Source organism: Heterocephalus glaber, unplaced genomic scaffold, assembly GCF_053883595.1.
Source record: "Heterocephalus glaber isolate CG9 unplaced genomic scaffold, H.glaber_assembly_v1.0 deba00001531, whole genome shotgun sequence".
In the NCBI taxonomy this organism is placed as follows: Eukaryota; Metazoa; Chordata; class Mammalia; order Rodentia; family Bathyergidae; genus Heterocephalus; species Heterocephalus glaber.
Window position 1 is genome coordinate 9,793,828 of NW_028258329.1, and position 12,621 is coordinate 9,806,448.

At 39.7% G+C, this 12,621-nt stretch overlaps 1 protein-coding gene and 1 long non-coding RNA gene across 34 annotated transcripts in view; one reads left to right on the top strand and one right to left on the bottom strand.

The window, feature by feature from the left end:
* Nucleotides 1-12,621, top strand: part of LOC101712748 (uncharacterized) — a 78,135-nt gene that overhangs the window by 7,781 nt on the left and 57,733 nt on the right. The window lies entirely within an intron of this gene.
* Nucleotides 621-5,338, bottom strand: LOC110350725 (uncharacterized). Its single transcript, XR_002397504.2, has 3 exons — nt 5,055-5,338; nt 1,168-1,310; nt 621-1,037 (listed from the first exon to the last, which is right to left on the bottom strand). It is a non-coding gene; the product is annotated as an uncharacterized LOC110350725 (long non-coding RNA).

Genomic DNA, 12,621 nt, shown 5'->3' on the forward strand with positions numbered 1-12,621 from the left:
TGAGGAGAGCGCAGAGAGAAGGGTAAATCATTTGATTAGTGTGGATAAAGCCCAGAGCACACTCCGGGCTGGAGTGTTTTAAGATGTGTCTTCAACGGGATGAAGAGAGTTAGGGCAATCGATGCGGAGTGATTAGACGCCCCCGAGTGACAAAGGGGGACGGGGCCGCCTGGGAGTCGGCGGTGGCGAGTGGGAGGGCAGCCAGCGTCGAGGGGGGCGCTCGCCTCGACGGGAGACGCGCGTCCCACACGGCTTGGGGCCGCCGCCCGCGAGCGATGCGCGGGCCGCCGCGGGGCCGAGGACCGGGGCCCCAGTGAGCCGCGAGCCGCAGTGGCCAGGTGGCCGCGGGAGCGGATGGCGGTCGTGGCGCGGGGACCCGGACGCGTTTCCCACCCGCGAGGTCTCCGGGCCGCCTGCCGTTCAAAGGTGTGGCCTAAACCGCTGCCGGGCTCCCTCTGGCACTTGAGGCTTCCCCCAGCCGGCACCCAAAGCTTCCTGAACTTTCCCCGGGGTCCGCCTTGCTTGTCCTCTCCTTGAGTGTATCTCAAGAGGACCCCTTGGCCCAGCCCTGCTAAGTGCGTCCCCACCCACCCTCCCTGTGTCGGGGGCGCCCGCCGGGTGGCGGGAGCCGCTGGGGACGGCGCGTGGCGCGGGCAGGTGGCAGGAAGTGTAAGGCCCAGTGGGACTGCAGGAGGGAAGGCGAGGAGCTCCAGTGAGGCCCCGGGACCTTTCAGGTCTCTCCCAGGCGGGAGATCGGCTTTGGGATGTCAGGGCCACACTCCGCACGGGGCACCGTGCGGAGAGCCGAAGGGCCGGGGTGTAAACACGTGTGGCACCGAGGTTCACAAGGCTTTGAGCCCGGGGTGGAGGGCTGGCGATCTGCTGGAAGGGAGGGAAATACCTTTCCCCCAAACTCGAAGCAGGAACGTCCTGGCGCTAGAATGGCTTTTCAGTTCTGGAAGCGCGAGTCTCCCTTGCTACTGGGAACAAACCTTGAGGTTCCAAGCAGCTGCAAACAATCAAGTAGGCACTAATTTCTGGGGAAAAGAAAAGGTGGAAGGTGAGGACAGAGCAGAATCTTTTTCGGTTTCTTCTTCCCCTTCCCGCTTCTGCCCTTTCCCCAGAAATCTGCCCTTCTTGAAGAAACTGGTGGCTGCTTGTACATACCGATGCATGCATGTAGATATGTACGCAGGCATGCATGAGGAGGGTGGCCCTCCCAGCCCACCCTCTTGCTCGGTTTCCTTGGCAGCTTGAGGGAGTCAGTTCAGGCTGCCCAGCTTGGCTCTTCGATGCAACAGGAAATGTAGCTGCACATGCAATGAACCGTTTTAAAGTAGGAATCCCAGTGGGTTGGAGAGATGTGTTCAGGTGTGAGGGGATCAGTGGCTCGGACTCCTTCCCCTGGTACTCGGATGCCTGCGGAGCAGGCTCGCAGGCGTGGCTGGCCTGGAGGGCTGTCAGGAGCCCGGTCTCTATTAACCCTTCTTGGGCTTGGCCAGAGCGAGGAGGTTAACTCGGCTAATCTACCAAATGGGGCTGTCGTAGAAAGGAAGGAAGAACAGAAGGGTGGAAAGGAGTGAAGGAAAGAAGAAGGAAGGAGGGGGAGGGAGAGAAGGAGGAAGGACCTAATGCATTCCAGTTGCAAGGATGGTAGAGCCAGCTCTGTGGCCTCTCCTGGTGCCCCACCTCCACCTTCCTGGATTCAGAGACCAAGGAGACCCCCATCAACACCAGAACCCTCCCCGAGGATGGGCTCTAGAGAACAAGAACACAGAATGTGATGGAATATTTCCTTCTATTTAACCGACCACCCAGTTCACTTTAAAAATATTTCTAACAGGTATAGATCCGGTTATTGGGTGAAGGAGGTGGAAGAGCAAAACCCAAACAAAAACCCAACGCATAGTTTACCTTCCATTTAAGTCAAAACAAATTTAGAATCTTGTCAGTAGCCAAATTATAGCCATAAAATCTGGATGAGAGTAGGAAATATATTCCACTGGCTTCAAAGTTGGCATCTGAATGGGTCACGAGAGGACAGTCATGTGCGTGAAGATGTGTTCAGAGGGATGTGTATATATTCGTATGGTGTTAGAAGTTTGTGGGTGGATTAAAGGTTCATGCACTCAAGCACTAGATAGAAGTTGTCACTCATTTGTACATTCCGGCAGTCTGGCAGAAGGCAGTGCAAAGAGAGTTTTGAATGAGCTCCTTGGAATCGCTATTGTTAAAACACAAGCTGAAGCAACTTAGCAATGGTAAAGCCGTCGTGGCTTGCAAAATCATAGAAAGACACTTCAAAGTAAAAATATCAGATTTCCAGTTTGGTAGCTTTGCCAGGGCATTTAAACAAAAGGTGAACATCTTTTGCATAACTGATTCATTTTAAAATGCAGGGATATTCCATTCTACCTTTTTTCCCCCACTTTTCAATGGATTGAAGAGTTAAAGGAGAATAAACTAAGGATGGTGGCACAAGGAATTCTGCCCACTTAACCGAGTCTGATGTGGGCAATAGATGCTTTCAATATTAATATTAAACTGCAAGGCGACTCTTGCTGAGAAAGTTCCAAAGACATCTTGAGCCATGTGGGCATCAGTTCTCTCTCTCTCTTTTTTTTTTTTTTTTGGTACTGGGGATTGAACTCGGGACCTTGCACTTGCCAGGCAGGCGGCGGAACCACTGAGCTAAATCCTTGGCCTGATCCATTCTTATTCAGAACTAGACAAAGTAAGAGATGATGGTCTAATTCTGTAATTTTTCCTCTTTTTTAAGAGCCTGGTAATGAAATCAATAAAATGGCAGTTAATTTTTGGTATGTCAAAAAAAAGCATTAATCAAATGGAATCAAGTGCCAGTCACTTAAATGTGAAGGTGGTCGGCAAATATCCAGATAAATTAATACCATTAATTAGCCACATCAGTGTACTTCAATAAAGTACAAGCTAAACAACACATGATTTATTTAATTTAATTTTTTGAACCATAAACTTGAGGTGAATTTCAGAAGGAGAAATATAACTGAAGGAGTATTTTCTGTTTTATTGGCTTTTAGGGATTTTTTTTGAAAGTTGTAAAAAGCCAGGTTCAATATAAAGCATACTATTTGAGAATAAGTAGATGGCCAGAGATAACCACAGCAGAGAGACATGCACGAATTTAGAAAGCATTTCATTAATTACATTGTCTTTTTCATTTCTCCCCTTAAAAAGCTTATTTCTTAAAAAACTGAAAGTAGGTGTTAAAAATAAAGAAATTCTATGCAAAATGAAGAGGAGGCTATTTAATAGCATATTCAGTGTCTTGGCCATAGGAAGTAGTTGCTTGAGAGTTTACAAAGTGAACTGTGTGGAGAAAATTTATGTTGGTATTTTAATTTTGAGTACAGGGTAGATCTATCCCTTATAATTTATTATAAATAAATCAAGCTTATCCAAGAGATTTCTACATACTTGTCTATGGTAAATTGATTGAGATGATGTCATTTTAAATAGTTAAAGCAAAACTGAACACATTAAAGAAAGGGTGTACTGATTTCATGATGAATGTCACATTGGGTATTTCATGACAGGGCTACATCACCTCACATGTCAAGGAGAAGAAGTTTAAGAATTAGGGAACACTATTTCTTTGCAGAGTGCATGTTCGTAACTTACTTCCTCCCAAAGGGATATTACAGCTTTCCATTTATTCTTTGTTACCACGTTACTTGGTAATTAAAAAGAAGCTGGTGTTGTGAAACATAAGCAGCAGAGGTTTAAAAAAGTTATTTTTCTTCATAGTTAGATCTATGCTTATTTATGCATTGATTTTTTTCATATGGTTTTGGGTAATTTAATAGCTTTTGAAATCACATGCTATGTTACAGAAACCTACATTGCACAAAAATTGAGAACAAATTCAAAGACATCAGAAGTTTTTTTTTCAAGAAGTGCAATTCAATGTGCAGCTACTGAAGAGCTACTATTTCCACTCCCAGGTTCTATTAAAAACAAACACCCAAAACTTTTCTTCTTTTCTAACAAGCTTTAAAATTGCAGCTAGTATGAATGTGGATGAATATTGAATATCAGAGCCTTTAACTCTCTTTTCCCATGTTCCCTGGAAATTTTTAAATTTTTCTTTTCTGTTGATGTACTTAAAAAACCATTAGTCAATGTGCAAGAATTATCCACCCTCTTTTAAAAGCCAGTGAATAAAAATTCTAATTATAGAAAAGAGGTGTGATCTTTATTCTAACGTTTCAGGGACAAAGTTTTCTTCACAAACCAGAAGCACTCTACCCTGGATAAATCAAAACAAGGCAGCTGTTGGGTGTTGTTTATTTTTTTAAAAAATTCATGTCCTTTTGCCCTCTTCTGCTAAGGTATTTGAGTTTTTACCTTCACACACTCCTGTTAATGGAGTGAATTATATATATATATATATATATACACATAAACAATTTTGGTTTTATAGGTGAATACATTATTATATTGAAAAATAATATTCACTTTTGTATTCAAATTTACATGTCCAGGCAGTAATGAGAAGGTCATGTCCTGTAAATGTACTCTCCCCTAACAATAAAAAACATTACATAGCTAAACTAAGAGAAAAAAAATTTCTTAGGATTTTGGAAATCCAATATGTTGGACACACAGGCACATTATTTTTCAAACTGAACTCTTAACTAGGTTTTATTTTCCCTTAACTGTCTACTAAGATGGAATACTTTCACTTTAGAGATAATTTTGAATTTTAAATCAAATTTTAACTACCAACCTTGTAGGTTTTCTGAAGTGAAAGGAGATTTGAAATAAGCCTCCAAAATAAAAGACAGACATAAGTGGCAGGGCACGATGGCTTGCCTCAGTTTTTAGGGATGCTACAGGAGTCTTTTAAGGATTGCAATAGCAAGCTTTTTTCAGAGTGCAGAATGAGATGGTAAGGGGAAAGAAAAAGGAGAAAAAGATTTCCCTTACTCTTTCCCATCAAAGTCCCTCAAACAACAGCAAACAAAACAAAGCAAAACAAAATCCAGTTCCTAAATCCCCCCAAAGACCCTTACCACTTGGGGAGTTTCTGTGTAACTGTGAGTGCTGCCAGAGCTGTCAGATGGTCAACTTTCTCATTCTGAGGCAGTGGTCAGACAGTGGTTAGCAGTCTAGAGAGCAGGCCCGCTCTGCTATTGGAGCTTGGCTCCAGAGAGCTGCCACTGAGAGGTAGACTTGGGAGAGCGACTGCTGAAAGTTAACCTCTCCTTTCCAAAGGAGACTTGCAGGGGCTGGACAGTGAGAGCTGATACAGACAATTTTATTTTCTAACTTCTATGATTTTTCCCCCTCCTTCTTTTACTATCTGTCTTTGTGCCTCCAGGGCCAGGGAAAGAGCAGGGCAGATTCTAGATTGCTTTCAGAGGTTGCCTTCTCTGATGATGGATTACCATGTCAATTTAAACGGCATAGGATTAATTTGTTTCAATGATTTCTCTTTAGGCTGAATGCCAGCCGTTTTTCTATCTCTCCCCTTGCTCTTCAGAACAACAACCACCACCAAAAAAGAAAAAAACAAAAAGGAAAGAGAAAGGAGGCAAGAAAAGGGCCTTCATTCCACATCCTAAATTAAGAGATTATAATGGAAATAGACAAGTTAGGTGTAATGTTGCAACACTGTTATAGGTTTGAGTGTTTTTGTCTCTGCCTAAGAGGCTGAAACAGTCAGTCACATTAAAATGAAATTGGACTCAACATTTATTCAATAAATACTTGTCTTGTAGGTAATCCAGTGCCTAGTGCTTTCGACACATAAGGACTTAATTTGTCTTGGATAATAAGTTATTAATATGGCACATTTAAGCCTGCCACCTACAATAAGGCTATTAAGATCTAAACAAACTCAAATGATCATTGTAAAAATTAGTTTGTGAGGGAGGGAGACATTTTTGAGAATGAGTATCTTTTCCATATACACACACACACACATACACCCTAGTAACATAGAGAGACGTAGGGCTGTGCACACACACACACATATGTACATACACATTACACATGTACCTGTATCTAAGATGTCATAAGGCAAAAAAAGTCAGGGAAGTTAAAAAATTCCATCCATTATGCAGATGTATCTAACCTTTCCAAACTAAGAATGTGTCAGCTAGTTTTTTTCTTTTGAAAGATTTCTGAAGTGCATCAGAAAAATGATTTTCAAATTCACTTTCTTTGCAAGACCAGACCCCTTATCAGGTTGAACATGGCACCAAAAAGACCTGGGTGGAATACAAAATCAAACACCCTCTCCACAACTTTCACCTATGCTAAATTTTTTTTTTTTTTTGGTACCGGGGATTGAACTCAGGTCCTTGCGCTTGCGTAGCAGGCGATGAAACCACTGAGCTAAATCCCTGACCCCTTCATCTATGCTAAATTTGCATGTGGCTAGAGGAAGTTTGTTGGTGGTGAAGAACAAGGCAACTTAATTGAAATAGTTGATCCTTTAAAATATTATTTTATTTCCCCTTTTAAAGGAAGGACCTCCAGAAGAGGCAGAAATATGAGAGATTTCACATTCTGGACCAACCATGTTGGGTACACATGATTATTTGAACATGGGTGTTCTTTCCACCACCTTGTTCTCCTAATTGCTTCTTCTTTTTCCAGCACCGTTACACTAAAATTTAGCATCATAGTTCAGAATAATAAACTGCATTTGCAATATGATTACAAATGGACTTGGCATCCTTTCCCTCTTTCCCAGTCCTCTCCATGTGCAGGCAGGCTTCTTTGTGTAGATTCTACTTTCTAAGGTCATTCACAATCAGGGGGCAATCAATGACTGTCAGAAGCGGAATCTACACAATTTTAATTCATTAAAAACATTTGTTAGTTGCTCACCTTGAGGGGGATTGTGCATCTCTAAGAGACCAAATCTTTGAGAGCTCTCCCTGGGCAATGATGTTACACATGAGCAGAAAATCCAGACAAGAAAGGCTAATTGAATGAAGAGAGAGAATTAGGTTAAAAAATGGAGTACGATCTAGTATCACATTTTCACTAGTGTAACTTGAAATGAAGGTGGCTTTGAGTCTCCAGTGATGCCAGAGTGTTTAGATGTTTGGTACAGATGGGGACACCTAGTGAAATGTGTCTGAAGAAGATTAATAGGGCTTGTCACTGTTGGGAAAGCACTGCTTCGCTGTAAATTTCTACCAGCACAAGATGAATTACCGATGAATGCTCACTTATCAACCCCATCACTATCGTTCGACACTAAATCAAATTGAGAAGTTATCTGCAATCAGAAAATTCCCTTTTAAAATAGACATACACCTTTAAGCCTCAACTCTTTAATAATCCTACTCACAAAACAATTCCCTGTCCCATGATGCCTTTTATTTTTAGCTTAAGTGGGAATATATCTCAATAATGAATATGTTTTTAAATTCACGTACAATGGACAGCTGGTCAAATAGTAAAGTTTGACAGAATTTTATGGAGGGTGTAAAGGCTTCCTGAAAGTCATCATTTAATATTGCACAAAATGTGTTCTTTTTGCCTTTATATTTTTCTCTCCTTTACTGGGAAGGCAAAAAAGAAAGTTTTCTGTTTTAAACTTTATGATTCAATAAGTCGTCCAATGCTCTGGTAAGATAAAATTATGAGACTTGCAAGTGTAGAATGGTAGAACAGAGGTTAGATGGGTGACAATGATAGTTGAGGACGTGCTTTTTTACAATTCAGTGATACTTCATGTATCTTATTTTGGGGGAATAAGGTGCTAGGATCGAATCCAGGACCTCGATTGTTTTAGGCATGCAGTTTACGGCTGAGCTACACTCCAAGCCTGCTTTGTATCTCATTTCTTGTTTGTTTGTTTTGGTTGTTTTTGGTTCTGGGGATTGAACTCGGGACCTTGGGCTTTCGAGGCAGGAGGCAGAACCATTGAGCTAAATCCCTGGCCCAATGTGTCTCATTTTTTAAATTGATTGATTTGAGAAGGAAAACAAAGCCATTATCTCTTTGTATTATCTGTTAACCCATCTAAGTATCTCAAGGCTTTCTAACTCAGGGACAATATTATTTTAATACAACTAGCAATTCTTCTATTTGTACAGTTCTCTACCTATTTAAATAGTGCTATCACATGCAGGAGTTATTTGATTTCTGCTGAAATCTTGGCCAGGCAGATATTTTGAATTCCCATTTTGCTGGTTAATAAACTGAGGCTTAAAGTTGTCTGAAGTCAATGAGCTCACAGAAGGACAGTTAGAATATGAAGCTCTGTTTTCTCAGTTCCATTAGAAATTTGTCATTTCTGGTCATTCTGTAAAGGGGAATTAAAAGATAATAATGCTGATTGCAGTTAATATTTACTATGAACTGTGCAGAGCATTACATGTTATTTTACTTAAGCTCTGTACTACTCTCTTAGATAGATACTATTTTTTCCATTACCTAAGAAAAAAATGAAAGGAAAACCAAATGAGGCTTAGGAGGCTTAGAAACTTGCCCACATTTCACATGGGTAGGAAGCTGGGGACATGTTATTTTAATCCAGGAAGTCTGAATTCAAAGCCTATCCTGTTACTGTTTCCAATTGCAAGGAGCCTTGTATTGTACCAAATGACCACAATTAATCTCACTTGTTTTCAGAATATAAAAGTCAATCAAGCTCTAAGGCAGTGTGTAGTGGTAGACTCTGCCCTGGTTTGGAGATAAGGAGACCTAGGTTTATTTATTAGTTAATTCTTTGCAGTGCTGGGAATCGAACTCAGGGCTTCAGCTATGCTAGGAGAGTGTTGTATCCCTGAAGTATGCCTCCATCCTCAAGAGCTGGGTTTAAATTTTGGCTTTCTTAGTTACTAAGTAGGTGACCTCAACCTCCCTGGCCTTTATTTTCCTCATCTCTAAACTGGGGCAGTTGGCCCAAATGAACATTGCCTTCCGGTGCTGTTCCTTGCTTATGATCTCCAAGAGGGAAAAAGAGGAACAGACACACAATAACCATCTCTGTTGAAACAAGTGACATTCGGAGTTAGGGGAGAATGCATAGTTCCCATTTCCATGAGACTGGCACTGAAGACACTCTGCACTAAAAAATCTCCATTTTCTTTCTCTTGCCTCCAGAGAGCACTGAATCCATTTGTCCCTTAATATCCAATGGGGATGAGTTCCAGGATCCCCACCAGATACCAGAATCCAAGGATGCTCACTCAAGTCCCTGAATAAAACACCGCAGTATTTCCATGTAACCTATGTACACCCTGGTAGTCATTAAATCAGCTCTAGAGTACTCACGGTACTGCATACAGTGTAAGCACTAGGTAAATAGTTGTTCTGTATTATTTAAGGAATAATTACAAGAAAGTAGTCAGTATATGTACAGTATGAGGCAATTAAAAATATATACATATTTTCAACCATCATTTTACTGAACTTGTTGATAGAGTGCTGACTGTACTTCAAACAAGAGGGTTCTCAAGAAAAGAAAATCTTTACCTCATTTTCCAGATAAAAGCAAGAAGAAACCCCCATGGGCTATAGAGGTTAAAGGACTTAGGGTCATCCAACTAATTGGTGATACAATTGAAATTTTACCCCTTCTTACTGGGACCCAAAATAGAAATCCTCATCTTCCCCCCTTAAAATACCTTCCCTACACCATCCTCCTTCTTCAACAAAAATATACATCAAATCATCTGGTCATGTTCCTATTATAATTATCTATTTTATAGTGTGATAGTATGTATGGATTATTATTGGTAGTAACATGAAAAAATTTCCTGAATCTCTCTTACCATCATTTTTCATAAAACCTATAGATCTAACCAGCCAAATAGTCAAAGCTGCAGTGAAGAATCATACCGCAGTATGAATATTCGGTAATCTCTACTAGGTCACTATAATATTCCAATCTGTATGCATTACAACCCCCTTCAGAGGCTTACATAACCAAAATTACTAGATTTATATTCCCTAATAGTTTCTCAATGGCAAAAAAACTTTTTTTTTTTTTTTTTTGGTTTAGTTTTTTATCTTCCTTTTCCTGTCCCAAATCATCCTTCCATATACATTGCTGGCTTTGGGAACCCTGTCTGGGTTTAATTAGAAATTGCAAGACAAAATGTGCATTATTAAGAAATATAAATATTTTCAGAAGCAATCAAAGGGATGAAAGATTGATTCAGCACGTAGATTGGACCTAATTCGAAGCAGCTTTGTTCTAATGACAGCTACTGGGATACAAAGTCAGGATCTGTCGCTGCCACCGGTTAGAAATTCCAGTACATTCGAATAACCTGTCAAGGTTTCTCTTGCTAGATATACTGAAGCATTTTTTTGCACAGTACAGTTCTGTCTTCGTGCTACACCACCTTCCTTGCCACCCTTAGGGACTTGTAATAGTCATCTTTGAGAAATTATGACTAATTTCTTTTTCTCTTTGTAGTTTAGATCAGCAAGTACCTCCCTTTTCACAACTCGGAAGTTGGCTTAGCATTAACTTTCATAAGAACATTTTGGCCCGGAGGCATCTGTATTACAATTTCTTTCTTGGCTTAATAAAAGGTATCGCATTATCTACCTGGTCAATCTGTACTGGCTTTCAAAATATAGACATGGAAAAACCTAATAAGGCCCATTAGGATATCTGCTTTAAAAACAACAGGCCACCTCATTTAGCATGTTGCTTTGAAATGTTCCAGACAGCCGGGTGGTCATCAGTTGAATTATAGGTACTGCTAATTTGGGATCATTGTTAGTCTGGTATCTCTGAGAAAATAAAAATGCCTAATGTGTGGTGAAATTTTAAGACACAAAGGATCAAACCCTGACTGTTGTATTTTGTTTTTGTCTTTCTTTCTTTCTTTCTTTCTTTCTTTCTTTCTTTCTTTCTTTCTTTCTTTCTTTCTTTCTTTCTTTCTTTCTTTCTTTCTTTCTTTCTTTCTCTCTCTCTTTCTTTCCCTTCCTTCCTCCTCTCCTTCCTTCCTTCCTTCCTTCCTTCCTTCCTTCCTTCTTTCTTTCTTTCTTTCTTTCTTTCTTTCTTTCTTTCTTTCTTTCTTTCTTTCTTTCTTTCTTTCTTTCTTTCTTTCTTTCTTTCTTTCTTTCTTCTTTCTTTCCTTTCATTGCACTTTTTGTCCACATGGGCATGTGGGTAAGAGATGGCTTGATAGTCTCGATATGGTTCATCCATCTACAGCTGGAATTCCAAATAGGACTGAAAATGTCTTTAAAATCAACACAACTCAGGGAGCCTGAGAGAACAAGTTTTCCTTTGTTGTAGGGTATAGTATTATTTGCTGTAGGTTTTTTGATATACATTCTAAATTAGGCCTGCAAAGGCATGCTTCATCTTTAATTCATCACTCTCAGCTGAAAGAGATTAGCAATGTCTAGCACGCACCCCTCGTATGGTGCTGACCTCATCAAGTATGGCCTGAAATTAATTAGCCTCATTCATTCCAAATGGAAAAGGATAAAGGAGCAGCATTTTAGAGATGACCATCACAAATTGTATGCAGCATATTTAAAAGGCCCCTATTTTCAAACCATGTAGATTAAAATTCTTTCTAGGGCTTACAATATGCCCGAGTTATCAAAGACCCAGAGCAGAGCCCAGTCATGTTTTGTGTTTGTATGTTCATATGTGCGTGCATATATATGTGTGTGGGGTTGCATGTTGTATGAGTGTTAGTGCCTGTGTGTACGTGTCAGTATTTAGCTGGCTTGTTCTCTAAGGTGACATCTGAAATACTTGACCAACAAAAGTCCGATGTTTAATATTGTTTTAAATGATCCAATAACAGAATATATTATGTGGACTTTTTTTGTCATCATTGTTATCACTAACTAACTAGGACATGCCATTACAAATGTTGCTGCTATTTTTCAGTAAGATACTATTCTCTCTCTAATTTAGAAACAGAAATGCTTCCTAAAGAAATGTTCCACTTTTCTATTTTGAGTTATTTTTGAAACTTTCTATGTTTTTTCCCAGTCCCTTCTGTTTAATCATATTTTAAAATATGATTGAGCACTTAGATTACAGAATCTTTTCAATTTACCATCTTGCTAAGATTAGCTGATTTTTTCCCTTTTGGGAGTTGATCAAGAGAGGCCAAATTTTTTGATATCAAAGCTGCTTTCTTTTTGAGCCAAAAAAATCTTGACCGAGGTTCTTTGGGATTCTCAAAGATGTTGTAAAGTTTATTTTTACAAGCAGTAGTTTGGGGACTACAAATTGGAAGAAGAAAAACCCATGACATTATTTTTTGTGTTTTCAGGTTTTAATTTTCTAAACAATATGAAATGTAGTTGGTTTATGGAAAGTTATCAGTAGGATTTGGGGGGAATTTCATATAGTGTATACTTCTAACAGAAAAATAATTATCCTGTAATAACTTTTTTTAGTTCAATGGAAAAAAATAGATATTCCATGCAATGTAACTGCAAAGCTTCCATTTTACTTTTGGAGTGAAACAATGCAGTTCTAGGCAAATAATCTTTACAGAGCTTGTTGATATTATAAGCTTCATAGATGTTATTTAAGATTATTTTGTCTTATAATAACACAGATGATGGCTACATGTTTTTCATATCTCTGCAAACATAAGATTTAGAAATTTTTCTAAACTCACT